This window comes from Ailuropoda melanoleuca, chromosome 12, assembly GCF_002007445.2.
Source record: "Ailuropoda melanoleuca isolate Jingjing chromosome 12, ASM200744v2, whole genome shotgun sequence".
Classification (NCBI taxonomy): Eukaryota; Metazoa; Chordata; class Mammalia; order Carnivora; family Ursidae; genus Ailuropoda; species Ailuropoda melanoleuca.
Genome location: NC_048229.1, coordinates 37,822,082 through 37,849,306, shown reverse-complemented (window position 1 = coordinate 37,849,306; position 27,225 = coordinate 37,822,082). Strand labels below are relative to the sequence as shown.

General features: G+C 48.9%; 2 long non-coding RNA genes across 5 annotated transcripts in view; one reads left to right on the top strand and one right to left on the bottom strand.

The window, feature by feature from the left end:
- Positions 1 to 27,020, top strand: part of LOC117795195 — a 100,762-nt gene extending 73,742 nt beyond the window's left edge. The window contains exons 2-4 of one of the 3 annotated variants that reach the window (XR_004619067.1): positions 14,436 to 14,503; positions 16,934 to 17,123; positions 26,926 to 27,020. This is a non-coding gene — a long non-coding RNA (uncharacterized LOC117795195). Of the gene's footprint in view, positions 1 to 14,435; positions 14,504 to 16,933; positions 17,672 to 25,780 lie in introns of those variants that run through there. The other 2 variants (XR_004619066.1, XR_004619065.1) reach the window with 2 other exon arrangements.
- On the bottom strand, positions 15,750 to 17,805 carry LOC117795196. 2 transcript variants are annotated; one of them, XR_004619068.1, is made up of 3 exons: positions 17,671 to 17,805; positions 17,335 to 17,416; positions 15,750 to 15,984 (listed from the first exon to the last, which is right to left on the bottom strand). It is a non-coding gene; the product is annotated as an uncharacterized LOC117795196 (long non-coding RNA). The 2 variants fall into 2 exon arrangements; XR_004619069.1 differs by having other exon boundaries at positions 17,346 to 17,416.
- Positions 27,021 to 27,225: the final 205 nt, after the last annotated feature.

Below are 27,225 nucleotides of genomic sequence, written 5' to 3'. Positions count from 1 at the left end.
CCCCGCACAATCTGCCCCCATTACCTGTGGCTTCACCTCTTCCTTCTGTTCTCTCACTTGCCCTGCTCCAGGTGCCTGGGCCTCCTCAGTGCTCCACAGACACCCAGGTATGTGCCTGCCTCAGGGTCCTTGCATGGGCTCTTCCTGCTACCAGGAAAGCTCTCCTCTCCTACCCACATCCTCCCTAATGTCCTAAAAGCCTTTGTTCATATGTCGCCTCCTCTTTTCTGTTTTTCTCTGTACCACTTTTCTAACCCATCTTTTACTTACTTTATTGTTCATCTTCCCCACTAGAATCGCCAGCTCCAGGGTTCTGTTCATCTGAATCCCTAGTGCCTAGAACAGTGCCTGGCACTAAATCGACTGACACTCAGTAAACATCTCTTGAAAGAATGAATGGGCTCCCAAGTACAGAATGGTCCGCTCTTGTACTGTTGTGCTGGGAGAGGAAATGGGTGGGGGGGGGTCATGCTCCTCAAGCCTCCTTGAGCTCATCTCGTGCCAAGCTGCAGCTCTGGGCTCCAGCAGCAAGATAGATAAGCCCTGGTTCTCCAGGCTGATTTAAGCCATGGAAGGAGGGTACATCTGCCAAGCAGAACACAGATCCCACATCTGTGGCCTAGCTGCAGGGGAGGCTGTAAGAGCCAGTCCCTTTGTCATATTTGATATTTGATATGGGAGGTAGGCCCAGCCTTCTGCTAAGACTTCTGGGTGGGAAATTCCCAAATCGTAAGAAGGATTATGATTTGCAAAGATTATGCAGCCAAAATGTTTTAATTCTTTGAACATTTTTATTAAACTTTATCTGTATCTATATCTTTACCTATATAGATACAGATATATATATAAAAGCAAGAGCACCTGCTGGGTGTAGCTGGGTGTAGCTGGGTGAACTTTTACAAACTGAACACACTCATGTAACCAGCTCTAAAAACAATATTTCTAAGGGTGCCTGGGTGGCTCAGTCGTTAAGCACCTGCCTTCGGCCGAGGGCATGAACCCAGGGTCTTGGGATCAAGCCCCATATCAGGCTCCCTGCTCCGTTGGGAGTTTCCTTCTTCCTCTCCCTTTCCCCCTGCTTGTGTTCCCTCTCTCGTTGGCTGTCTCTCTCTCTCTCTCTGTGTCAAATAAATAAATAAAATCTTCAAAACAAAACAATATTTCTATCCTCCAGAAGTCCTTTTCCTGTTCTCTCCCAGTCACTCCTTCCTTCCAAGTCAAACCACATTCTTGACGTCTCACCCCTGACTTTGAACTTAGGTAAATGCTCCTTTGTGTCTGGCCTTTCATTAGGTCCATGAGATGTCCATGTCATTGCATGTAGTTAGATTTCATGCCTGCTCACTCCTGTACACAGTCACAGGGAAACCTGACTGGCAGAAAGAAGCCAGCCTTGAGAATAGCTAGAGCAAAATGTGCAAAGGCCCTGGGGTAGGGATAAGCTTGGAAGGGAAAGGAAGCCAGTGTGCTGGGAGCATTTGAGCAATGGGCAAAATGAAAGGCGATGAAGTTTGAGGGATGTTTAAGCAGGAAAGCAATCTATGATCTCTGTTTGATTTGATTGCTCTGGCTGTGTGTGGAGACGAGAATCTAGGAAGGCAAGAGTGGGCCCTGGGACACCAGCAGCGAATCTGATGGCATTGTCCAGGTGAAAAGTGAGAGTGGTAGCCTGGCCTAGGAAAGAGGAGAAAAGAAATGGATTCAGGGTATATTTTGGAGATAGTGGCAACAGAACCTGCCAGTGAACTTGCCATGGAGGACAAGGGAGGGAGAGACCTAAGATTCCATTGTGCGTCTGCATCGTACTTCATCAACTCATCCCTGCTGGTGGCCACTCAGGCTGTCTCCCATGTTCCTCACTCAACGAGGCCAGTCTGGACAGCACCCACACGGACATATGCTTGCTGAGCTGGGTCTGGAAGGATCAAGGGCAAGAGCGTCCCAGGTGGAGGGAACCGCTCAGGCAAAGGCTGGGCCCTCCCCTGCACCACACTCAACACAGGCCTGAGTGCAGGCTGCAGAACTGGAGCACAGGACCTGAACCCACCAGTTGCATGAAGCGGACCCGCTGCCTATTTTGAGATGTTTTTTCGTGCTGTCCCATCCGCTACCTTCCCCAGAGCTGCTTTCTCCTCCAGTCCCCTCCCCTCTGCAGATTAGCCCAGAGCTTCTGCCAGCCATGGAGCCACAGGTGCTGCTGTCAGAGCTGCTGCCCTAAGCGGGGCCTGCTCTCCTCGCGAGGTCAGCTTGGGTTTCCTGTCTTGAGAGTCGCAGTGGGGCTTAAAAGCATTGGCTGGCGAGGCCTTTGGTTGGGGGCCAGCCATCGAGGATGCCTGGCCCATAGAAAGTGAATGAGAAGGCCTCTCATTTGTATGAGCTTGATTCTTTTGTGTTCTTTGTCCCCTGTTCCCTTCTGTTTCTTGTCTCTGGCCTTGTTCTTAAGAGCGCGGGTCCCTCGGGCAGCGGCAGCTGCTGCCAGCCTCCTTGGCCCTTTCTGAGAGACTTTGGGCATTTGGGGGACTCATTTGGTATTCAGGCCACTCAGCTAGGAGGGGGCAGCTCAGTCAGCATGAGGTTTTTGTTTGTTTTAATTTCTCTCTTAAGCAAATTTTTTTTAAAAGATTTTATTTATTTGACAGAGAGAGAACAGAGGGGAAGCAGCAGAGGGAGAGGGAGAAGCAGGCTCTCCCCTGAGCAGGGAGCCCAATGTGGGGCTCAGTCCCAGGACCCTGGGATCATAACCTGAGCCAAAGGCAGACACTTAATTGACTGAGCCACCCAGGTGCCCCTCAGTCAGCATGAGTTTAAAACAGTGTGGCCTGCAGGCATCTGAAGAGAGAGCCGTGGGTGCCCTCGGGTCCCCGAGGATCTGGCTCCCATCCTGGCTCAGGCTTCTCTCCTAGGCTGTTGGGAGGGGCTGGCCATGTTGACTTGTCAAAATGAGCATCTCGGGGAGTCTGCTTTCTGTCTGCCCAAGGGCTGTAGAACAGGAGGAATTGTGAATCACGGGAAGGTAAAATCTGACATGTTTCAGCTCCTACTAGGTCAAAAAAAATGGGGGGGGGTGTGCAGAGGAGGGCAGCCTTGAAGGAGAAAAATATAGGATATTAATGAGCTCAGCTGAGTACTCTCCCAGGCTGCTGGAGAACGTGTGAATCATCGCAACCACTTTAGAAGACAGCCTGAAAAAGAATTTTTATTTATTTTTGAATGAGTGGTATAGGCACGTGATAAAACATTCAAATGGCACCCAAAAAGAGGGACGGAGAAAAAGTAAGTGGCGCCCCCCGCACCCCCATCCATTGTAGCCTAGTTACCCTCCAGTGAGGACACCTATTTCAGGTGTGTTCTTCCCGAGATACTCAATCCCAAAACAAGCACCTCCTACACATACAGTTCTACACCTTGATCTTGGAATCCGTTCCATAAGATAACTATATAATATTCCATAAATAGTCTTCAGTGCCTCACTCCCACTCCTAAGAATCTACCCTACAGGAAAAAAAAAAAGGCCCCAGTACCAAAAGATGTTTATTACTGAATGATCTTCAGTAGCAAATAAATAAAACCCTGGGAATAAAATACATGTCCATTTTTTCAGGAAATGATTGAGTAAAACCTGGCACATCCATACTATGGAATATCAGCTGCTAAAAAGAGTGGGTAAAAGCATGCTAGTTGATTTGAAGGCATTTTTGTGATATATTTAAGGGAAAGCAAGAGTCAGAGAAGTAAAATGATATGATCCCATTCATGGAAAATCCAATGACAAAAGTTTAAGTATCTCTCTTGTGTTTGAGTGATGGTGTCGTACCCTCGTTCTCTTCCACGTCACATGGCCTGCTTTGCTCGGCATTCTGTCCGAAAGGTGCTGCAGTATCCTTAATTGTGGTGCAAACGAACTTCCTATGTCCATCCACATTAGGGACCCGTTGGGAGGGTGCTCCGGCCCACAGGTGGAGAGTCCATGGCATTGATGTTGGTGAACGCTCACCTGGACCTTGGTCACACTAGGAGAGGCGAACGTGAGTGCCGCATGAGAAGTACCTTCTAACCGACTGTGACAAGCACTTTGACCTCCTTCCAGTACCGTAGATTGAAATATGCAGAGTTTGGTCAGCTGTTCGAAGCATTCAGTGCAACCAGATCTGCCGCTCGTAAGAATAACACAGGGGTCCTAGAACCGCTAACATCAAACATTGGGGCCCTGGCTGTGTTCCAGATGAGGCTTCGTGGGGCAGGTGGCACAGGCTAATCTACCTTACGTCCACGACCAAGCCCACCGCCCAAGGACCACCCAGTGAAATGTTTCTCACACCCTGTTCTTAAACCAGATGAGCCCTATTGGTGGGGAGGGTGGAACCAGAAGGAAGTTTCTGAGTGGGCACACCCTGGCAAGACCATTGCGTTGCATCAGCCTGGGGTGTTATGCGCACTGTGGTCTCTGATGGCAGCGGCCGTGGAGACATTCTCTTTGAGACTCTGTGTGCCTTGCCCTTTCCGACTTCTGGTTCCAGGATAAGGATGCATTCTTCCAGGGTTCTGGTGTTTCCCTTGGAACGGATGTGGCTGGCAGCGGATTGGGGCTAATGACCCGTTTGGATTATAACTTGTCTTCTGCTGGGCTTCACTTGCGGCAGCAGGGAAAGCTAGAAGGGTCAAATTGAGCTTCCTCCCCTGACTTGACTGTATGTATTCACAGTGCTTTCTCCCCCTCTTGACCATATCCCTTACCCCTCCCCACCCCCACTAACAAGACAGAGGACAATTCCTGTCTCTGGAGCAGCATCTCTTCCTCTGTCCTTTCCTATAGGTTGTTCATCAGAAGAAAGAGCTCACGTCTTGCTGGCTTATCTGTTCCTTTGCCCCCCTCAGAGATGGAAGGGCCTTGTTGTCACTGACTTAGCAGCTTTATCCCGCACAGAGTGTGTATATGTATAAAAGAATAACCCTCAAGTTTCTGGTTTGAGCAGATGGGTAGTTGATGGTGTCTAGTGGTCCACTCTCTACCAGTGGATGGGAGAAAAGCAGGTATGGGTAAGGATATTATGTTGAAGGTAAGGATACATATATGTTTCTATATGTGTATATATATGTGGGGAGAGAGAGAGAATTTAACATCTTTATTGAAAACACAAAAATGTGCCCACCCCCAAAAAAGCCAGGCAGTGATTTTGTTCATTTATTCAATTCATTTAACAGGCATTTGGTGACCTGCTCTTGTTCTGTGCACAGTCTGAATCAGGCAGAAAACCACTCTGGAAAAACTCATGAGACCTGCACATCTTCCTTTTCTGCCTCACCGCCCCCCCCAACCACCCCATCAGCGAGGCCTGCATGCCCTCGATTTGAAATTTACATCTTTGCCAGCCTTCTCCTTCCCATCCCTCTGTCCTCAGCCTGGTCCCAGCCACCACTGCCTCTCCTTGGATAATGCAGTGGCTACCTCATTGTTCTCCCTGTTTCTTCTGAACCCCAGCACTCTCTTTGCAACAACCAGAGGGATCGTTCAGAAATGTAGATCAGAACACATCATGTTCCTGCTCCCCATCATACTTAGAATTAGCAAGCATGTATCTGACCTGGGCCGCAATGATCTAGCTACACAGGCCTCCTGTGAGTTCCCTTGAACAGACTCAAACATTCTCCTCCATCTCCTGGGATACTATTTTTTTTTTTTTTTTTTTTTTTACCTTCACTAGGAACTATATTATCAACACAGTGATTGAATCAGGGTAGCCCTTTGAGTGTCTTTTAATTGAGGTATAATTCACATGCCATAAAATTCACCCCTCTTAAAGTACACAGTTCAGTGGGTTTTGGTGTATTCACAAGGTTGTGCAGCCGTCACCAGTATCTAATTCCAGAACATTCTCATTGCCCCCCCCAGAAAAACTGTGTACTCATCAGCAGTCACCCCCCCCCACCTCACCTCCCCCTCTCCCAGCCCCTGGCAACTACTAATCTGCTTTCTGTGTCTATGGATTTGCCTCTTCTGGACATTTCATGTAAATGGAATCATACAATACATAGTCTTTTGTGACTAGCTTCTTTCACTCAGCATAATGTTTTCAGTGTTCATTCACGTGCATGAATCAGTCCTTCATTCTTTTTATGGTTGAATAATATTCCATTGGGTGGATGTGCCACATTTTGTTTATCCATTCTTCAGTTGATGGACATCCTGGGGTATTTTTACTTCCACTTTTCAAATGGCTTCCTTCTCCTTTCTCTTTAGCTCTGGGCTAAAATCCACCTGGGTTTCCTGAATGGTACTTCTCACCATTTGCACTCAAAAATGTATTTGTGTGCCTGTTTATTTTCTGTCCCCCGTTCTAGACTGTAAGACCTGTAAGGACAGGAACTGTGCCTGCCTTTATTTACCATATCCAGCACCCTACCATGCACAGTGTCCAGCGTACAGTAGTGCTTAATAATTGCTGAATGAATGACTCAGTAGATCTTCCGTAGTTCTTATTTTACCTCCTCGTAAGGCAAAATGGTGGTAACCCTGTTGTGTGGGAAATTCTGCATCTAGCTTTCTGCCTGGTGTCAAGGAGAGATCAAGGGTCCTCTAAAGCCTGAGGGCATGTTACATGGTGGCAGGTTTCAAGAGGGATTTCTCTGGTGTAGAAGGCTGTCCCACTGGCCATCTGCTGCGTAAGGCCAGAGTATCATTTGAAAATACACTTGACTGCCAGTTGCAGAGACTAGAAAGGACACCAGTATAAAATCCATGGAAGATGGTTTCTCTCATATGTAAAATGTCCAGAGTTTGGCAGCCCGGGGCTGGTGTGGCAACTCCATGGGATCCTTCTATCTTTCTGCTTCACCATCCCCAGCAGATGGCCTTCATCCATAAGGTGGCATCACGGTCTAGTATGACCCCTGGAGTCAAACCAGTGAGTTGAATCCAGGTGGGAATTGGGGTGGGGGAATGGGCACAAAAGTATAGTCCAGCTCCAGGTCTCTGGTGAGGAATTTTCCTGCAAGTCCCACCTCTTGTTGGCCGCCTCTAGCTGCAGGGCAGGTCGGGAGATGTAGTATTAACCGAGTACCTGGCGAAGAAAGGGAAGAGTGACTGCTGGGTGGGCAGCCAGCACCCAGTAGGTCCATTTCCTACCCACAGGACCCTGAGCCCTGGAGAATAGTGCCTTTCTTTGCAGAGAGGAGGGTTTTGAAGCTTTTCATGGGCCTTCAGTGTAAAAAATTCACCATGTCACCAGCAGTAAGGTAATGTAATGTTAGCTCACCTTTATTGAACACTCACGACATGATAGGTTCTGCTCTAAATATTTTTTCATGGAGTAATTTTCGTAGTCCTCACAACACCCCTATTATTATCCCCATTTTATAGGTGAGCAAACTGAGGCACAGATAGGTTGAGTAACAACCCTACATGTTCTCGCTGCTAATGTTTTTTTTTTCATTCTTCCCTTTCAATATATTATGAACAAGAGGATTAACAAATAAAGCCTGACCTATTTTGGTAGAGTGACCACTGTTCTATCTTCCATCTGATTAGCTGAGATCTGGGGAGCGCTTTGTGGAAAAGCACCCAGCAGTCAGCCACATTGACAGGCTGTTTTTATGGAGTGCAGGAAGGGGCTTAACTGTTGGCACATCCAGCAAACGGCTGGTGACAGGAGGAAAAAGGATCCACAAGCTATGCAGGATTTCCCCAGCCTGTGAGCCTGGGGCCAGCAGAGCACAGTGTTGTCGTGCCAGTGGGCTGGGCTTGGCCCCTAGAATGACAGTCTCCCTGACTGCTCTTAGACGTCCATAGGGAGAAAGAAAGCTGTTCAAAATTCAGGTCCCCTGAGAATTAGTTCAGACACCACGTTCTCTCTCGATGCCTGTGATCAGTCATGCTTAGTGGAAATCTCTGATTCCCAAAGTTTATCCCTGAGCCGAGTTCTTTTGGAGGCACCTTCAGATCCATGTTAGTGGCTGTTCACTCTCTCCAGGGGGATGGCGCTGCATGGGGCTGCCAGAGCCCAGCTGTGGCAAGGTAAAGTTTTAGTTAGGCGTGCATGCGGCTGCAAGTAGTGGTCTAAAGTAGAATTGTCGTTTCAATACGAAAGATGTGTCAAATGACATGTGGTTCAATGGCTTGGCAGGGGGCAGTGAACACCAGCACTGGTCTGGCTTTCTCACCCCCTCCTGGCCACAGCCAGCCTCCTGGCTGCTGAACCCACCTTCCCTGGGGGGCTGGGGCACCCAGAGAGTTCAGTCCTTCTGTGTTGGGAGACTGGTGTTCTGGGGACAGGTGGGACCCTCTCAAATCCAAGTGTCACCTCCACATTACAAGCTGGAACAAGGCAGACGGGGGAGGGGACAAAGGACTGTGGGAATGAGTCTGACACTTTCTATGAGGATAACACACCCTCTCCTTGAATCGCTGAAGGGGAAACCTTCACCTACACCCACATGAAGATATGCTCCTGTGTTATCTTCTAGACACACATAGATTTTTCCTTTTGCAGTTGGTCTTTGATCCATCTGAAATGCTTGTCTGGATGTGGAATCTGCTGGCTTTCGAGGCGAAGCCCGTACTCTCAACTGCAGTGTTTGGGAACTGGCTTTGTTGGTGGTTCTGGAGCCAGACCTACTGGGTTCAAATCCTGGTGGATTTGTGCCATCTACTTGCTATAGGATCTTGGGCAAGTTACCTCTCTGTGCCTCAGTTCGCTGCTTGGTTAAAATGGGGATGCTACTAGACCCACTTCCAGGGCTGTTACAAGGGTTAAATGGGTTGATAGTTAACTGAACACAGCGCCTGGCATGCCATCAAATCAAAGCAAAAACCTCGTGCTTCAGGCCAGAGTGAGAATTTGCAAGGCCGCATGGGTCTGGGAACTCGGCAGGGAATCCCAGACCCCAGCCAGTGGGGAAGTGAAGCGTGTCACTGAGGTTACGGTCTCTTCCTCTTTACAAGAAATTGCCAACCGCTCTCTCAAACTGTCTCTTCCTATGTATGCTCCCACCTGCAGTGACAGAGAGTTCCCCTTAGTCTGTGGCTTCAGTACGTTTGGTGGTGGCAGACCTGACATTCTGGCCAGGCTGCTGTGCGTGAAATGGTCACACGAAGCTGCTTACCCTCAGCAGTTTCTCTGCAGAGGTCTGTCTTATGTCGCTCTTTCGCGGAGTCGCTTGGGCAAGGCTGGAGGCAGGACAGCCACAGGGCCCCCTGGCACAGTGGTGTCCTATATCCTGATGTTTCCCTTCAGTGGCGGTGGGGGGGGGGAAGGGAGGACAGGAAACAAGGACATAAGACTCTCCAAGTCAGTGCCCCAGCCTCAGGCATTATCTGCGGACTGAATCAATCAACGAAAGAACTAGTGCTAAGTCGTTAGTGTGTTATTAATAGAATATAGGTCATAAGAGAAAACATGATTAATTGCAAGATGATCTCAGTGGCTGCCATACAGTATAGCAGTTGAGAACCTAGATTTTCCCAAGGCAGAAGTCTTTGCACATAGCAGATTTTCTTTGTTGGCAGGTGGGTAGAAGCCATTGAATGAACAGATATTTTCCTAAATTACTCTTTCAAAGATGGGGTAAGGATGGGTATAATGGGAATCTTCTCTAAATGAAGCATGATTGAACCACTTTATTAATAGGTGGGTTGGTCCCTGATGCCACAATGTGAATCTCTGATGAAGTCTAGGAAGGAGAAGGCAACTTGTAGCAAAAGGCCCCAGCGAGCCAGGTTCCCCTATGAGCCACTTACACGATGAGCTGCACAGAGGAGAAAGGTCTGGCTGCCCCCATCAGTGCTTGGTCAGGAGAGGGCGTGCGTGTGGCCAGGCCCTCTTAGAAGTTGGATGAACATTGCCCAGGGTTGTGTGTCCTGCTCCAAGACAGAAAGCGTGAGAGAAAGCTGCCATCTCTGGGTGCAGGGAGAGAAAAGAGCGCGTAGGCATGGTGCTAGCCTTTGGGGCTGGTAATGCCGCCCACTGGAAGAGCAGGTACCAACAGTCAGAATCTCTGACCCGTCTGATTAGCGACCCCTTCTTCACGTGGTCTTCGGGGAGGGCCAAGCAAAGGGGAATGGAGAGATGTAAGCGGATGTAATGCCTGCTTCGTAAGATTTCAGTGAGGATCAAAACCAAGGTCAGTAACACGTAAATACTTTGAAATGTCATAGGAGACTGGTTTTCTCTATGTTACTGTGGAGTGGCAGAACTTCGGTCAGATACTTCCCTGAAAGCCCAATTTTTAAAGCAGAAAAAAGTGGAGCTGCTGTTGGTAAATGGGGGTGTGGGGGCCTGCAGCCTCACCCACTGCCTCCCCTTCCCTCTGCACTGTCCACCCGAGGACTGTACCTCCTGGGGGCTCTGGAAGGGCCTGGCTCTGCCTTGAGCTAGCCCTGCACCCCAAACAAGTCACGTGAGCTTTCTGAACCTCAATTTCCTTATCCATCAAGTGGACAGTTCAGACTACATCAGAATGTTCTTCTTCCAGTTCCTATGGACAGGGGCTTCAGAGAGGCCTTTGACATTTTTGAAACATAGTGTTTTGTGTTTTTGTTTTGTTTTGTTTTGTTTTCTGGAGAGACATGACATAGTTTTGTTTCATCAGCTTAGAAAGGATCGCATTCACCAAAACACAAGGAACGCGCTATTGATTTCTGAGGTTCCCTTCCGGTTCCGTCAGTCAGTTATTTCTGTTGTAAATGACAGTATCTTCCCAGCTCAAACTGGCTGAAGCTGCAAAGGGAAGTTAATGGCTTTGGGACCTGAAAGTCCCAGGGCTGGCCCGACTGGAGTCAGTCACTCAGGTGTTGTCAGGAACGCACCCTTCTCCACTTCCGGGCTCTGCCTCTCTCAGCATTGACTTCATTCTCCGGTGCCCCCCACCTCCCAGGTGGCAGAGAGCCCTCAGCAGACCGCCTTCCATCCCATGCCATCCCCCCAGTACTTCCAGCACTCTTTCCAGGGCCTGCACTGATTGGCCCTGCTTGGACCTTGTGTCTCTCCCAGAACCAATCACTGTGGCCGAGGCAAAGAACCAGTCAGGCCGGGAGTCAGGCCAGGATACCCTCTCACCCCCAGGTGCTGTCATCTGGAATTCTGTTTCTTGGTGTAAACCCTGGGAGATGAGATGCGTGGCCCTGTGAGCGTAGCCTGTGTGACAGACAGGTGGGCCAGCTGGGCTGTGGCTCTGGCAGGTGTGCTGGGATTGCTGAGGCAACTGCAAGGCCGTCCTTCTTCCCCAGGTGGTGTGAGGGAGGGACTCTGGGAGCTCTGGGGTCCTGGCTGAATTGCTGGCCCTGTAGCCCACTTTTGCTGCCGTTGCCCGAACCCCTCATCATCCTCCCCTCTGCTTCGGCCCCTCCCATGGATGAGGGACCCCATACTGATGGACATGACAGCTCCCACGGCCACACGTCACTGCTATTGTGCATTTAAAGAGCCACATACCTCACTCTAGAGAAGTGAAGGGGGAGAATGAAAGTGGCAGAAAAGCAATTTCCACTGTCATTTAAAAGGCAGCTATTAAAATTTTACAGGAGCTTTATTGCAGGGGTTTCCCGATCATCCCAGGAATTTTTTTTTTTTTAATGGAAAGTCTGATGATAAAGGAAAATGTTCAGGGTGCTTCTGATTCCCTCCTGCCCTGCGAAGCATCTTAAAAACCATGATGGTCGGGGCTTCATAGACCAGCGTAGGGAAAGCAACTACCCAAGAGACCATTTCTGAGCTTTTAAAGAATATGTGTTTTTCTGTTTGGTGTTTCTATGTATAGTAACTGTATCTGATTTTATTTTGTGCTTTTCTAAATGGCTTGGTAGTGAGCTAGGGGAATTGTCGAGAACTGCACTCAGCTCTGCCCTTCTGTGTTAATCGAGTCATTTAGTTTTGTGGACAAATGGACATTCAGGTCAGCCTGCTTAAGTATCAAAGGGTGTTTGAACTCAAGGCCTGGGATGTTCTGTACTGAATGGCTTCAGGTGTGGCTAGATCCAGAGCCTCACAGGCAGTGGCCAGGGCCCCGTTTCCTTCTGCTTCCTGGCTGTATATCCCTTGTGTTCAGATAGGCTCTGAGGCAGCTCCATGTATATATCCAGCTGGCTAAGCAGCGCCCCTGGAGAAAGAAACCATCTCTTTTCCCTGTAGTCCCCGGACACGTCCTGAGGCTGCTGTTTATTGAATCTAATCACCTTGGCTTCAATGCTAGGGCTACCCCAAGCCATCTCTGAGGCCAGGAGCAGGGAAGAGGAGGTTCAGTGGCTTTATTGGCCTGGCCTGGATCGTATGACCAGCCCTTCCCCTTCCCTGCCAACTCATGGTGGAGGTAGGGGGCATTCCCAGAGGAATTCCAGGTGCTGAGGGGGAAAGGTAAGGTTCAGGGGACTGACTGAGAAAGCGAGACGAATGCAGGGCGGCCCCAAACTGCCAGTTCTCAGGACCCCTTCCCATATGACTCACAAGGATCTGAATCTGCCCCTGCGCCCACCAGTTACCTTCCCGGGGAACCTGATGCTCCACCTTCACCCTGTCTGGCGTCTGGCTTCGGGATTCCTAATCTCAGGTCCGTGGACCCTTCATCCAAGGACGAAATTCAGAGCACCGTGAAGTTGACTGGGGTGGGGGGAGTTACATCTTTATTTCCTCCACCTTCTGAAATTTAGCATTTCCCTTCCTTGCCAGTGAGGGCCACAAGCCACATTGTACTGGCAGTGACTATGACTTTGTCACCACGAGAAAGTAAAAATATTTCCATATCACATTACAATTGTTGCAGATATTGCAAAATATCATTTACACTCATCTGTTTCTAAATTACTCTAGTTATTGGACCCAGCACTAGGATCTCGTAATTTAAAGCATTTATAAAGAAGCATGAATATTACTGTATCTCAGGTTAGGTTTTTTAAGTTTTTTTTGTTTTGTTTTGTTTTTACAGATCCTTTGATATCTGAGTATAGTTGGGTTCCTTTATAACCTTATGTATTGTATTTTGTACACTTAAAAACATGATTCTGAGGAGGAGTCCACACTCTAGCAGCCTGCCAACAGGGGTTGTGGCATGAAAGAGGCTAAGAAGCCCTTTTGGCTTCTCCTGGACCCTCTGGGGGCAAGATTATTGAAGATAACCTGATTCCTAGATTCTGGAAAGTTGGCTAGCTGCTTGCTAGTTTCCTTCCTGGGCGCTTCCTTGAGGAGCTGGCTGGAGTTTGAGCTTGGCCTTGGTGTTTGGGTGCATTCAGACATTGTGGTAATGGAGAAGTGGAGCTGGGAAGCATTTCCAGCCTGTAGTTAGCTCTCTCTTCGTTGACCGCCATGACCATTGGCCTAGCCAAGTGGTCAGGAGTGGGCCTTGAAGCCAGGCTGCCTGGGTTCATCCCAGCTATAATATACTTCTGACTGGCTGGGCAGCCTCAGCCAATGGGTTCTTTACCCCCTTTGCGCCTCAGTTCCCTCCTCCGCACCATGGATGAAGTCATAGTGTCTATTTTGTAGGGTTGTTGAGAGAGTGAAATGAATCAATATGTGTCTGCTAGGACAGAGCCTGGCACATAGGGTGTGAGAGTCATTAATTTAATGGCCTAACCTAGAACCTTATAGGAAGGTTCTAGATTATCCCCTCAGATCTCATTTCCCTGCCTTAGTAAGTACCTGGCCTAAACTGAAATGTGAGGGTGAACAATATGGACAATGGCTGCTCAGCCTGGAGACATTCATTCATCCATAAAATATCCATTCAAATATGAACAACCCTACTAAATATTCAAAAACATAAATTAATAATATAAAGTTTTCATGAACTATCCATTCACATATGAACAATCATACTAAATATTTTAAAACATAAATTAATAATATAAAGTTACAAGTCAGGACGAGTGCTATTTCTCTGCTACTCCTCTGCTCCCAGTTGTCTGAAGGAAATATCCTCATAATGGCCTTCCATCTGCCCCTGTCACCTCCCTGCCCTCACCTCCCTCCACTTGTCCCCTCACTCACCCTGTGCCAGGCACACTGGCTCCCCGCTATTCCTAAGATGCTCCACATGCATAGTATGCCTCAGGTCCTTGGCACTGGCCATTCATTCCCATGGCCTGGAAGGCTCTTGCCCCAGTAGTCACACAGTTTGTGGTCCTCCTGCACCGAAGTGTCTGTCCTCTCCTCAGGCCTTCTCTGACAGTATGGGAAGCAGCAGGCCCATCATTCTGTTCACCCTGCTTAGTTTCCTTCAAGACACTCACCATTCCCTGACTCCACATTATTTGTTTATTGTCTTTTCCCCTCCTGGAATGTCTACTCTCTGAGGACAGTGACTTTGTCTTGGTCACAGCTATACCCTTGGTGCACAGAGCAGGTATTCAATAAGTATTTGTTGAGGGAGTGAATTTGTGACTGACAGAAATTGGAGCAGGAAGGCTCAGGTTGGCCAAAGACATAACCTTGTGTTGTTCTTCTCCGTAGCTGCACAGTCTTTGACATCAGCTCTCCTGGGACCCTCAAGGAGCACTAGTGTCCGGAACATACGGAGCGTGAGTAGAGTGTGGCTCTTCGTTTGCTTAAATCGTGCAGCTAGGACGCACAGGCCTCTGTTATTTTTAAAAACTACTTGAAAAAGTATCAAGGGGAAAATGGAAGTCTCCTTCACTGTCCCGCACGTCACCAGCAAGCCTGATGTCCTCCCTTCGGAGATAATGACATCAGCAGTTGGAGGGCCGGGGTGTCTGCCAGACCTCTTCCCGCACATGAACAGCCCTCCTTATGCAGAGACATACTTACATGCTTTGCAGTATGAAGAGGAAAGAGGCCATGCTCTGTGTGGGAGCCTCCGCAGCACGTTTCCCACTGTTCCCAGCGACGGGGGAGCTTGGAGATCTTTGTTCATAGCATCCGTTAGTGTATCACACTTTTTTTAAAATTCAGTTTTAATTTCAATTTTAACTCCATTTACTTTTTAAAACTTACATAGATTAAAATTCCCTCTTTGGTATCGAGTTCTTTGAGTTTAAGCAAATGCATTCAGCTGTGTATCTGCCAAATACCCGTGATAGAAAGATCTTGAGTATATTATAAGTAGGTTTCTGGGGGTTTTGCTAGTGAACATCCTCTTTGTTCCTTTGGCATAGACAAAGCAGTGGTGTTGCAGTTGGTAGTGGGGCATTCATAATTCATAAGGGGACACCAACCTTTATTGGCAGGATGCAGTCAGGGTGCTTGGGAGCCGTGGGAGTGAGGGTATCGTTTGATCGTCGAAGCACCAAATGACCCTCACAGTATGGAAAGTGGAGACCAGAAGATTTTAGCATCCAGACTCTGCACACAGGTAGTGTTGTTGGCTGAGTTGCAGGGACCAGGGAGTCAGACTTTGGGAACTGAGCAAATCTGGACAGATACTTCTCCCTTGCCTGTTTGTTGGGTCTCTTCATATTCCTTCATCCTGGCGTAAGGCTCTGCCCACGTACCTGGAGTGTGTTTGTGGGACAGTCTCAAGGGGCCACATTTCCATCAAAGAATGCTTCTTAGCACAATTCTTTATTAACTTCTTTATTTTGGGGGTGCCTGGGTGAGTTAACCGTCTGCCTTCGGCTCATGTCATCATCTCAGGGTCCTGGGATCGAGCCCTGCGTCTGCTCTCTGCTCAGTGGGGAGTCTGCTTCTCCCTCTCTCTCTCAAATAAATAAATAGAGTCTTTAAAAGAACAAAACTTTTTTATTTTGAAGGAATTTTAGATTTCAAAAAAGTTACAGGAAGCATACGGAAAGATCACATATTGACCCTTCACCCAGCATCCCCTCACGTTACCGTCTTATGCACCTTGGTACGATTACCAGAACCAGGAAACGAGCGCTGGTATGATGAACTCAGTCACAGGGTTTAGTCATGTTTTGCTTCTTTTCCACCGACGACCGTCCTCTATGCCAGGATCCTCCTCAGGATGCCACACCGTGTGGGGCTGCCCTGTCTCCTTCCTATCCTCCAGGCTGTAATGGTTCCTCAGTCTTCCCTGTGTTGCCTGACCATAACAAGAAATATGCATTTAAACCCCAACTGTGATGTTCTAGGCCCTGGGGCTTCCAAGAATGAATAAAAGAGAATCCTTTCCCTACAGGAACCAACTTTCTCCTGGAGAATAAAACAACAGACAGGCAAACAAGTGAATGGAGGAGAAGTCGGGTGGGGTTAAGAACTACAGTGATGAGTAAAGCAGGAAGCGGGCTGCCTGGGAGGAACAGGGGCGATTTTAGGCCAGGGAATCCAGGAAGGCCTCTCTGAGGAGGCCCCGAATGGACGTAGTAAGGCAGGTGCCCAACCTAATTCTTCCACCGGCCAGTGGGAGATCTAAATCAATTATTTCACTTGGGAACGGCGTTTCGGGAGTCCTGGCAAACAACACAACGTGTCCCCTCTCCAAGGGGCAGCCCCTACTTAACTCTCGCCCTCTGTTCCCCTGTGAAAATGATGAGCATTGCCAGATCTTTTTTTTCCCCCGATAGAAGGCAAAAATGAAGAATTCTTGCTAGTCCAATGAACCCAAATTATGCTACATCAGATAATTCTTAGTGATTTGTAGATGAACATATTTTGTTTACATTGTATTTGTTATTAGTTATTGTTATTTTTGCAGCAAACGATGCCAACTTTTCTTTTTGGTATTACCACAGTTTCCATTTTAAATGTATATTTAAGTTTAAAAATGAATTGGTTTACCAGGTCGCCTGGCTGGCTCAGTCGGGAAAGTTGTGCATTTCTTGATCTCGGGGTCGTGAGGTCGAGCCCCACACTAGGTACAGAGATTACTTAAAAATGAAATTTTAAAAATGAAAATGAAGTGGCTTAAAGAACATAGTAAGTGAATAATTGCCCAGATGGAACTAGATGCAGCTGAAAAGGAAGAGCAGAATATGGCGACGGAGGCTTCATAAGCACTATTCAAGCCCAGTTTCCCACACTTTCCCCTCTAGGGCAGAGGTTCTCACCCAGGGACCCAAACGGAGGATGGCAAACTATTACCGTGGACTTGTGCCCTGAGCCGTTTGTGTTACGGTGGGTGCATCAGCCAGGAATGCTTTTAGCTGCAAGAACAGAAAACCCAGCCCACGGCGGTTTAAACAAATGAGGATTGATTTCTCTCCCGTAACAACGAATCCGGAGGTACTTGGCCGGGAGGTTAGTTCAGAGGCTGCATGGTGTCTGGCCTAGAGCTTCTTGGATTCACTTGGCCTTCCCCTCAAGGTCTCAAGGTTGCTGCTGTGGCTCCAGCCAGGCCGAGGAGGGGAAGGTCAACCCCAGCAGCAAGTGTTTTCCAGTCATGAACTGCTTGAGGATTTCCCCCCCCAACCCCCCCCCAGAAGATTCCACTTACATCTCACTGACCAGAAATGTGTCAAGTGGCCTCCCCTTGCTCCCAGGAAGGTGGGAAATTTCATTGAGCTTTTCAGCCTCTCCTGGGGAAGAAGCCAGGGGAAAAGGGACTTGAGAATGTCAGTAGGGTTAGCCAGCCAACAGTGTCTGGCTCCACAGGGGAAGAAGAACAGTAATCATTAACATGAATGAGTCCTGACTCTGCACCCAGCCCTTCCCTGAGCACTCTATGTGCACGAGATCATTCCCTTCCTGCACTCAGCCTGTGAAGTCCCTGCTGTGATCTCCCCACAGTAATGACTTGGAAACTGAGGCACAGAGTGATGAAGCTACTTACCAGGTAGAGGAGCTGGGGTGGGGACCTTTGCAGTCTGTCTCCAAATCCTTCGCTCTTGGCACTGGGCTTTTTTACGTCATAAGAGGACCCCAGGACCCCAGCAGTCTGGCTCTGTGACCTCGGTTTAAATCCTCCCACCTTGGGGCACCTGGGTGGCACAGCGGTTGAGCGTCTGCCTTCAGCTCAGGGCGTGATCCCAGTGTTCTGGGATCGAGCCCCACATCAGGCTCTTCTGCTATGAGCCTGCTTCTTCCTCTCCCACTCCCCCTGCTTGTGTTCCATCTCTCGCTGGCTGTCTCTATCTCTGTTGAATAAATAAATAAAATCTTAAAATAAAATAAAATAAAATAAAAATAAATAAATCCTCCCACCTGGGAGGGTGGGAACGGGGCTGTATATTTTGCTTTGGGGATGCTTCAGTCATTCCAGAGCTTTCTCATGGATCACATCCACACTGCGTTAACTACCTCTCCCTGGTTCCGGTCCAGTCCTGGTGAGCAGCACCAACCCCACACCTTCCTTCTGGCTTGCAGGTTGATGGCTGAGAAGACCTCTCCCGGCCTCCCCTTCCCAAACTGTGCTTTTAACTCCTCTTCCTAGAATGAGGCTCCGGCCTTGTTTCCTTTCTTGGGGTTCTGCGGGCCGATTCAACACACACTTAACACGTGCCTCCTCTGTGCCCAGCCCTGTAGTGTGGTGGTGTGGAGAGGCTGCCTCATGGCGGGGGGGACCCTGCACTTGTGGGGCTCCTCATCTGGTGAGGGAAGCAGGCCCTCAGTGGCAGTGACCCCCCCAGAGCGGGCGGTGGGCCGCCAGAGGAGGTGCTGAGCCAGCCCGGAGGTCAGATGGGCATTCTGGAAGCAGCTTTGGGCCTTAGAGGAGGAAGAGACTCATCAAGGAGCAGTTTCTCCTTCTCCATGTCCCCTTTCTTCAGTGAAATTCCCCCTACAGCTCTTCTTTCTGAATCTCCACCCCTTCCTCTGTAAAATGAGGGGTTGGGACTTGGGTCACCATCCATCCATCTCACAAACATGGGGCAGTTCCCATTTTCCGGTCCAGTGCTGTGCCCTAGGCTTACCAGATGCCCTCCTGGAGAGAGAGTATTTGGGGAGAGCTCTGTAGGTAGACAGCCTGGAGTGATGAGAGTTCTAATACAGGAAGCCACAGGGCTGCGGAAAGTCAGAGGGGACACCAAACCCTGTCTCGGGGTTTCAGGGCGAGCTTCTTGAAATCAAAATGGCGAAATCAAAAATGGTTTGCCATGGTTGCCAAGAGCACAGGCTCCAGAGTCCAGCTCAGCCCAGGGTAGGGAGTGCCACCCAGGAGCCTCCTAACCCTTGAGAATTGGACTGGTTGTGGATCTCAGATACTTAGAGTAGTGCCTGGCACCAAGTAGTTACATGGTAGACAAGGGGGTGGAGGTGATGGTGGGTGGTCATGGCTTACATGCATTAGCCTTTACTGCGTGTCAGAGGTTGGGCAGCTTCGTCTCAGGCCTATAAGATAGCAAGCACTCGCTGGTGCCATTATGACAATTTATTTACTAAATATGAGTGTTTATCTTGCATTCAGCCCCAAGCTGGATATAGCAGCTCCATGCTCTGGAAACGGGGCTTGTACAGCCGAGGCCTGGGCCAGCAATCTCATGGGAGCAGAGCAGAGCGTCTCTGGTGTGTGTCGGAAACCTGCTGCTGTTGGCTTCCCAGTCCTTTTCCAACTCACTAATCCCAGGGCCTTTTAGCATTGGCCGCTAGCGTGTGGGCTGCCCTTGACCTCTGTGGCCAGAACGCATGGATGCTCTGCTCAGCCCATCAGCCGAATCCCAAATTAGACCTGACAGTGTGATTTATTCTCTGGGATGGAGCCGGGAGGGCAGAGCCCCAGTGGGTGATTCCGCGGGAAGGTTGTCAGCCCGAATTAGCCCAGGCCCATTCCTGCAGCCTTGCTGCTTCAGCTTCCTCTAGCTAATCGGGTTTTCCAGGCCAGAGCTGGCTTCTGAGCAGCCTCCTCCCATCCCCAGGGGCTGAGACTTTGGCCGTGATCCCTAAGGAGCTGTGTTTGATGAGGGCCCCCAGGCAGGCTCTGTCCTTGGGGGGGGGGTCCCTAAGGAGCTGTGTTTGATGAGGGCCCCCAGGCAGGCTCTGTCCTGGGGGGGGGGTCCAGGTCCTTTCATCCCTCACCTCAGGAATTGAAAATGGTGATTCCCCCAGGGATGAGTTATTCCATCCCCCGTTTCTCTCTTCCCTTCAGGGGTTCAGTTCTGGCAACCAGAGGCCACACCACCTTGTACCTCACCTCCCATCTGTGGTCACGATTGTTTCTGCATCTAGCTGCCTCTATTCACAGGGATGCTAGTGAGAGGCAGGAACTGCTGCCGTAATAGGTTGACCCTGGAATCCTGAAGTTGGACCCAACAGATATCATTTCCTTACTCATGACACCAGGCAGGTCAGGTCAGGGGTACTTTATATTGTACCTCAGAGACACAGGTCGATGGGGGCTCCCATCTTGAAGCCTCACGCCTAGAACACGTAGCTTCCAGGGTCATTACATCAGGACAGGGAACGAGAGAGTCACATAGCAGCACTTAGATGCCAAGGCCCAGAGTGACACAGTTCAGTTCCCTTCACACACAGCACGTGTTGAATGGGCCTCCCTCACAGCAGGAGCTAGAAAGGTATTCAGTGAGCAGTAAGTGTCCTGGCCACAGTAGTCAGGTGTGGGATTTATTAAGCACCTTCTGTGTGCCAGGCCCTCTAGGGGTTTGGAAATACATAGAGGTCCCCACCTTCCTGGAACTCATAGTTCAGGGGAGGAAACCAGCTGTGTGATTGCATCTGTGCTAAGTGGCCCAATGGCGGGACCATGAGGGCATATCCAAGGGAGGCCTGATGTGTTTGGAGGGGTCAGGAGATGTCTGTTGTAAGGACTGACACTTGAGGGGAAGCCAGAGGGATGAGAAGACCTTAGTGGAATGTGAGGGAGCATTCCCATTAGAGGGAACAGCATCTGCGGAGTCCTGGACTGGGAAGAGCTTGGCTCTGCGAAGGAGCTAGAAGGCCAGTGGAACTGCAGGGTGACAACGGGGAGACGTCGGGAGGAGTTGGGTATTTGGAACACCTACCTTGTGGAGCTGTTGCAAGAACTGAGCTCAGTCATTGTCCCTGCTCTTTGGCAGGCAGTGTTTCAGGTACTAGGGACAGAGCGGTAAACAGGACAGACAAATGTCCCCGCTGTTGTAGAGCCGGCGAGATAAAGAAATTAGGTGATTTTACCCGGGAAAATGAGTATGACCCATAAATTCCGGTACTTTCACAGAGAGGGGAGAGCGTGGATACTTTTGGCTACAAGTAACAGAAAACCCCATTTGTGCCAGCATAGGCTGTCGGAATGGGTGGGCTCCCCAACTCCCAAGTCCAGGGGTTCTTCGGGCTGCTTCCTGGGCCCGTGACTTGGCGGTTCCACAGAGGCATCGGGGACCCGGGTTCATTCTGCCGCAGCCCTGCCATCCCTGACACTGCCTTCACTTTAAGACAGACCCGTCCGCAGTCCTAGTGTGGCACCTAGGAACACCGTGGGCGGTCTCCATTGGAAGCAGCTTTTTCAAACTCGGTGTGCCCCAGGGACCTCCACTAGCTCACTTTTGTGGCTAATGAATTGTAGGGGCAGTTGGAGGGCAGGGAGGAGGCTGCTGCCATTGTCCAGACGGGAGACCATGGAGAACAGGACCAGGGTGGGACGAGGAGAGGGAAAATGGGGGGCAGGTTAGGAGGTGGAGCGGACAGGGCTTGCTAATGGCACGGCTGCTCCAAAGAAGGAATGCTGAGCAGACAGACAGACACAGACTCATACAGATGTCCACCTTGCGCTGTGACTTCTTCCTGTAAAAGTCAACGGTCCACAGTTGCATTTTATAGGCTCAGAAATCTTACAGGAAAGAATCCTGCTTCTTTGGCTATGGGACCTTTTTACTTTCTAAAAAACACTTAGTAGCATGTTCCACAAAAAGATTGGAAAATTTTTGCTTCCATGCTTCTCCTCCTCACTGCGTATTAGAGTCATGTGGGGAGTTTTAAGAAACCCCGAGGCCCCACCCCAGACCAGTTCATTAGAATCACCAAGGGTGGGACCAGGCGTGGGATGTTTTTCTTTTAAAGCTCCCCAGATGTTTCCGGGGTGCGGCCAAGGGTGAGAACTACTGCTTTATCATGTCCTTGGGTGAGCTTCAGATTTATAAAGCTGTATTGTTTGCACCTCTGATTATCAAATTCTTACATGTTGTTTAAAAAAAAAAAAGAAATCACAGTACCCAGAATCCTCCAAGACGATCACATTTGCAAACTAATGTGTTTCTTCCCAGTTTTTTTAAATACTTGTACTAAAAAACCCATACGTGTCCAAAAACCAGGTGTTCCCCGTCTTTTCAAAGAGATTTTTTTTTAAAGATTTTATTTTTATTTATTTGACAGAGATAGCCAGCGAGAGAGGGAACACAAGCAGGGAGAGTGGGAGAGGAAGAAGCAGGCTCCCAGTGGAGGAGCCTGATGCAGGACTCGATCCCAGAACACCGGGATCATGCCCCGAGCCCAAGGCAGATGCTTAACGACTGAGCCACCCAGGCGCCCCTCAAAGAGATTTTTAAAAAAGTTTTGGGGCCTACTTGAACTGTGTAGGGATTACAGATGACATAATCAGCTGTCTACTTATATGTTTAAGTTTTTAAATTTTGTGACACGCTTAGAATCATTATGATATAAAAAAAAAAGCTGAAATGTAAATGTTGCTTACGTCTTCTCACATACCAGAAAACAATGTTCTACTCGTCACAGGCATCCTTCTCATGAGAGTCATTTTTCAGGCCATTTATATATATTTCCAGCATCCATTGTTTCCACATCCATCTGAAAGTGTGATATGGCACTTCTGGAACTTACGCATTACATTTTCACGGGAAACCATACCCCAAGCCTCAGGAACCCAGTCATATATATGAGACAGTTGGGGTTTTTTAATTCCCCTTTTAGTTGTGTGTTGGTGATCTCTAACGTATAACCAGCCACTAACTTACTTTGTTACATTTAAAAAATTAAAACAACAAACAAACAAAAACCCTAGGGGTCCCCAGCTATCTAAGTCCATAGAGCTGGCTGAGTCCATAGTGCATGCGACTCTTGATCTCGGGTTGTGGGTTCAAGTCTCATGTTGGGTGTAGAGAAATTTGGGTCTTTAGAAATAAAAACCTAATGTTTTTTTAAGGACAGTTACTGAAAATGGATAAACCAATGAACGTGAACACGTAAGAGTGGTTATATAAGCACTTGTTTTTTGAGTCAATCAGACTAATCATTCTAATATGAATAAAAAAGGTCAATTGAGGGGGCGTCTGGGTGGCACAGCAGTTAAGCGTCTGCCTTTGGATCAGGGCGTGATCCTGGCGTTATGGGATCGAGCCCCACATCAGGCTCCTCCACGATGAGCCTGCTTCTTCCTCTCCCACTCCCCCTGCTTGTGTTCCCTCTCTCGCTGGCTGTCTCTATCTCTGTCGAATAAATAAATAAAATCTTTAAAAAAAAAAAAAAAAGGTCAATTGAGGAAAATGAAATTTTATCCTTCCCAGTGGCACTGTGCTTCAAGATAGGTGTCAGTATTACCGTACACACACTTATTTCAGTTTCCAAAATTCTAGTTTAATGCCTCGTAAGACTTCTACATCAAGTAGTTTGTTTAAAATAATTGAACGTTGGAGCATCTGGGTGGCTCAGTCATTAAGCGTCTGCCTTTGGCTCAGGGTGTGATCCCGGAGTCCTGGGATCGAGCCCCACATCAGGCCCCTCTGCTGGGAGCCTGCTTCTTCCTCTCCGACTCCCCCTGCTTGTGTTCCCTCTCTCGCTGGCTCTCTCTCTCTCTCTGTTAAATAAATAAATAAAATCTTTAAAAATAATAATAATAAAAATAAAAATAAATGAATGTTGCTTACAATTATTTGTCCCTATTCCTTTGTAAAAGAATCTTTAAAAGGCAAGTCTTTAGGTGCTAATGTGTCTCTGCCAAATAGCGTTCTGTTCAAAATAAGGTAATACGAAAACTCTCAGAGACAACTCTTATTTCTGAGGATCATTTTTTGGGCGGGGGGGTGTGTGTTTTGCTTTATATCTGAGCAGATCTTGGATTCAAAGTACGTTGATTAGGCTAAACACACAGAATTAGCCGAGTGCATTTGACTTTCCTGCCATGAGCAATAATTAGCTGGAGAGCCTGGGTTCTCTGACTTTCCCAGCTTTTATTTTTTTTTTTTTTAAGATTTTATTTATTTATTCGACAGAGATAGACACAGCCAGCGAGAGAGGGAACACAAGCAGGGGGAGTGGGAGAGGAAGAAGCAGGCTCACAGCGGAGGAGCCTGATGTGGGGCTCGATCCCATAACGCCAGGATCATGCCCTGAGCCGAAGGCAGACGCCTAACCGCTGTGCCACCCAGGCGCCCCTGACTTTCCCAGCTTTTAATCCCATTCATTCATTCATTCATTCACTCATTCAAGCATTGATTAATTTCCTGTCAGCTGCCCTAAGAACTGGGGTGGAAGACTATAGTAAAAATGGCCTGTGTTGGGACTCCAGCCTTCCAGTTCTACTTGTGTGACTATGGCCAAAGCACTTACCTGCCTGTGCCTCAACTTCCCCTTCTCTAAACTAGAGGTGGTAATACTACCTACCTCATAAAATGGCTGTGGAGAGTCAGGGATTTCATACAGATCCACCATCCCAGATGGAACATGATCCAAACTGACAGATTATCATTGCTGCAGAAATATTCATGTGATAGATGCTTCCCTGGACCTCCCTGGGGTACAAGCTCTTTTGCTTGTCTAAAATCCAGATTATCCAGAATTCCAAAATACATCTAGCCCAGGAGGTTTGGAAAGGTATCACGCGGTAGAAAAGCACTTAGCATGGTGCCTCGCACAAAATAAATGCTGTGTTAATGGTACCGGTTTATTATTATTTAAAGTGCATACCTCATCTTAATCATCATCATGGGAATGCAAATGATAACCACGGTGAGATACCATTACACACCCACCTCAATGGCTAAAATAAAAGACAACATGGGAAGAGATGAGGTCAGAGAATTCCATGGGAAGCCATGTAGGGACTGAGGCTTTCTCCTAAATGTATAGTGGGAAGGTTCTGAGTGCAAGAAGGACGTGATCTGAGTCATGTTAACAGAGTCTCTCTGGCTGTGTGTGGGAGCAGGGGTGGGAGCCAGGAAACTAGGGCGGAAGCTCCTGCCAAGTCCATGGTCCAGGCGAGAGACGCTGTGCGGGGAAGTAAGCAGATCCTAATGTTTTCAAGGTGGGGCCAACAGTAAGTCCGAATGGACTGGGTTGGCAGGGGTGGGGTGCCTGGGAAAGATGGCACTAAGGTTTTGGCCTCAATACCAGGTAAATAGTGAAGACATTGAGTCGAGGACCACCCGAGTGGAGGTTTGCAAGGAGAAGGTGAAGGTGGTGTGAAGAATCGAGAATACACCTTTGGGTCTATTAAACGTAAGATGCCTTTTAGGCAGCTGTGCGAGCCGGCTAGGAGGCAGCTGAATGTTGAAGTCTGGAGTTGAGGGGAGAGGTCTGGGCTGCAGAGGGAAATGTAGGAGTCCTCAGCGAAGAGACAGTATTTAAAAGCCAGGAGACTAGATGAGATCACCAAGGGAGGGGTGTTGATAGAGAAGAGAAAAGCTGTCCAGAGTCATGGTGAAGAATCCACAGAGGAGGCTGGGAAGGGGGTGCCAGGGGATGGGAAGACCCGGGGACCACGGAGCCCCTGAGGCCAGGTGAGGGCAGGCGACATGAGGGACGAGTGGCTAATGGGAGCAGGTTCAAGAGAGGGCTTTGGAGGGGGTTTGGGGGGTTTTTGTTTTTGAAGAGCAGTTTCAGGTTTATGGAAAATTGATCACAGAGAGTTGTCCCCACTGTGTGATTTCCCCTGGTCTTTACGTCTCCCGTTAGCGTGGTGCATTTGTCCCGACTAATGAACTGATGTTCATTATCATTAGCTCAAGTCCCTCATTTGCATTAGGGTTCACTCTTTGCATTCGTTCTGTGGGTTTTCACAGGTTGTGACATGGAGCCACCATCACAGTATGGTACAGAACAGTTCCACACTCCCCGTGTCTTCCTCCTGCTCTCCCCTTCCCCCAGCAGCCACCGACTGATCTTGCTCAGAGACCGGGCCTCACGTCCACCTCCCCAGCGGGCATGAGCTGTGCAAACGTGTGGCCCCGTGCGTCCTGTTTATCGCTCCATCTCTCATACTCAGGCCACCACATCTGACACACCGTAGTTGCACAGTAAAAATGTGTGAAATTAATGTCTTCTCTGACTGGGGAGGGACTCGAACTTGAAGGAGACCTTGGAATCAGAGATTGTCACTCCAGAAGGTGACAAAAATATGTCATATGGACCTGAGCTTCTGTCCCCAGTGAGCATCTTCCCTCCCCCCCATCCAGGGGGAGGGAATGATCGGAAATGTCACCCGGACATCGGGTGCCCCCAAACTAACCATTGTCCCCTGGCAGGACTGACATGGCTTCCCCATCTGTAAAATGGGATAATGACAGTATTGACCCTACAGAGCTGTCGTATGGAGTCAATGAGATAATGCTGTGAAACACCGTAGGTGTTAATAAATGTGAGCTGTTGTTAAAAGTAATAATATCATTACCATTATTCTGACTTCATGGCACTCCCCAGCTGGTGGGGGAAATAGATATCAAGTCATCACTCAAATAACCACGTAATTTAACTGGCAGTTAAACTCGTAAGGAAAAGCCTGGGTGCCTTGAGAGAGTAACAGGGCAGGAGATGAGGGTCTTATTCGACGCAGGAGGGTGGGTCTGGGAGGGTCCGAGAAGACTTTTCCTGGAGAAGTGCCCTGCCAGCCTAGACTTGGAGGATAAAGAGGAACTCCCCCAGGGGCGAGGTGTTTTGGGCAGAGAGAATTGCTTGTACAGAGGTCCTGAGATGCTGTGCCTCTGAAGCGTGTGGGAGGAACCCGGTGTGTGCCCTGAGTGGGGGCGGGGGGCTCCAGGTCATCAGGCCTGTCATGCTGGGCCTGGTGGTAAGAGATTTGGACTTTCTTCTCATGGCCCCTGGGAGCCATGGAAGGGTTTTAAAGAGAGCAGTGATACTGTTTGGTTTGGTTTGGTTTTTTAACTCCCGTGTGTGCTTTTAAGGCTCGGTGTCCCATTCCTTCCCCTAGGACAGTTTGTACCGCCTGCTACAAGCCAGGGTCACAGGCAGGCGCTCCAGCCCTCCCCCAACATGCAGTACCTTGACGCGTACTGTCCTCAGGCCACTCTGTGCAGGGTTGAAAGCAGCTTTATCTAAGGAGAAGGTGCCCTGGTTCCAGACTCATGGCTCCCAAGGAAAGCAGCGCTTGCCAGCCCAGGCCAGGCCACGGGGAGGCCCGCAGCACAGGTCCCCGCTGCCCCGCCTGCCCCTTGGAAAGTCTCTGGGCCTCGCTGACTCGCCAGCTCTTCCTCTTCGAGAAGGGACTGAG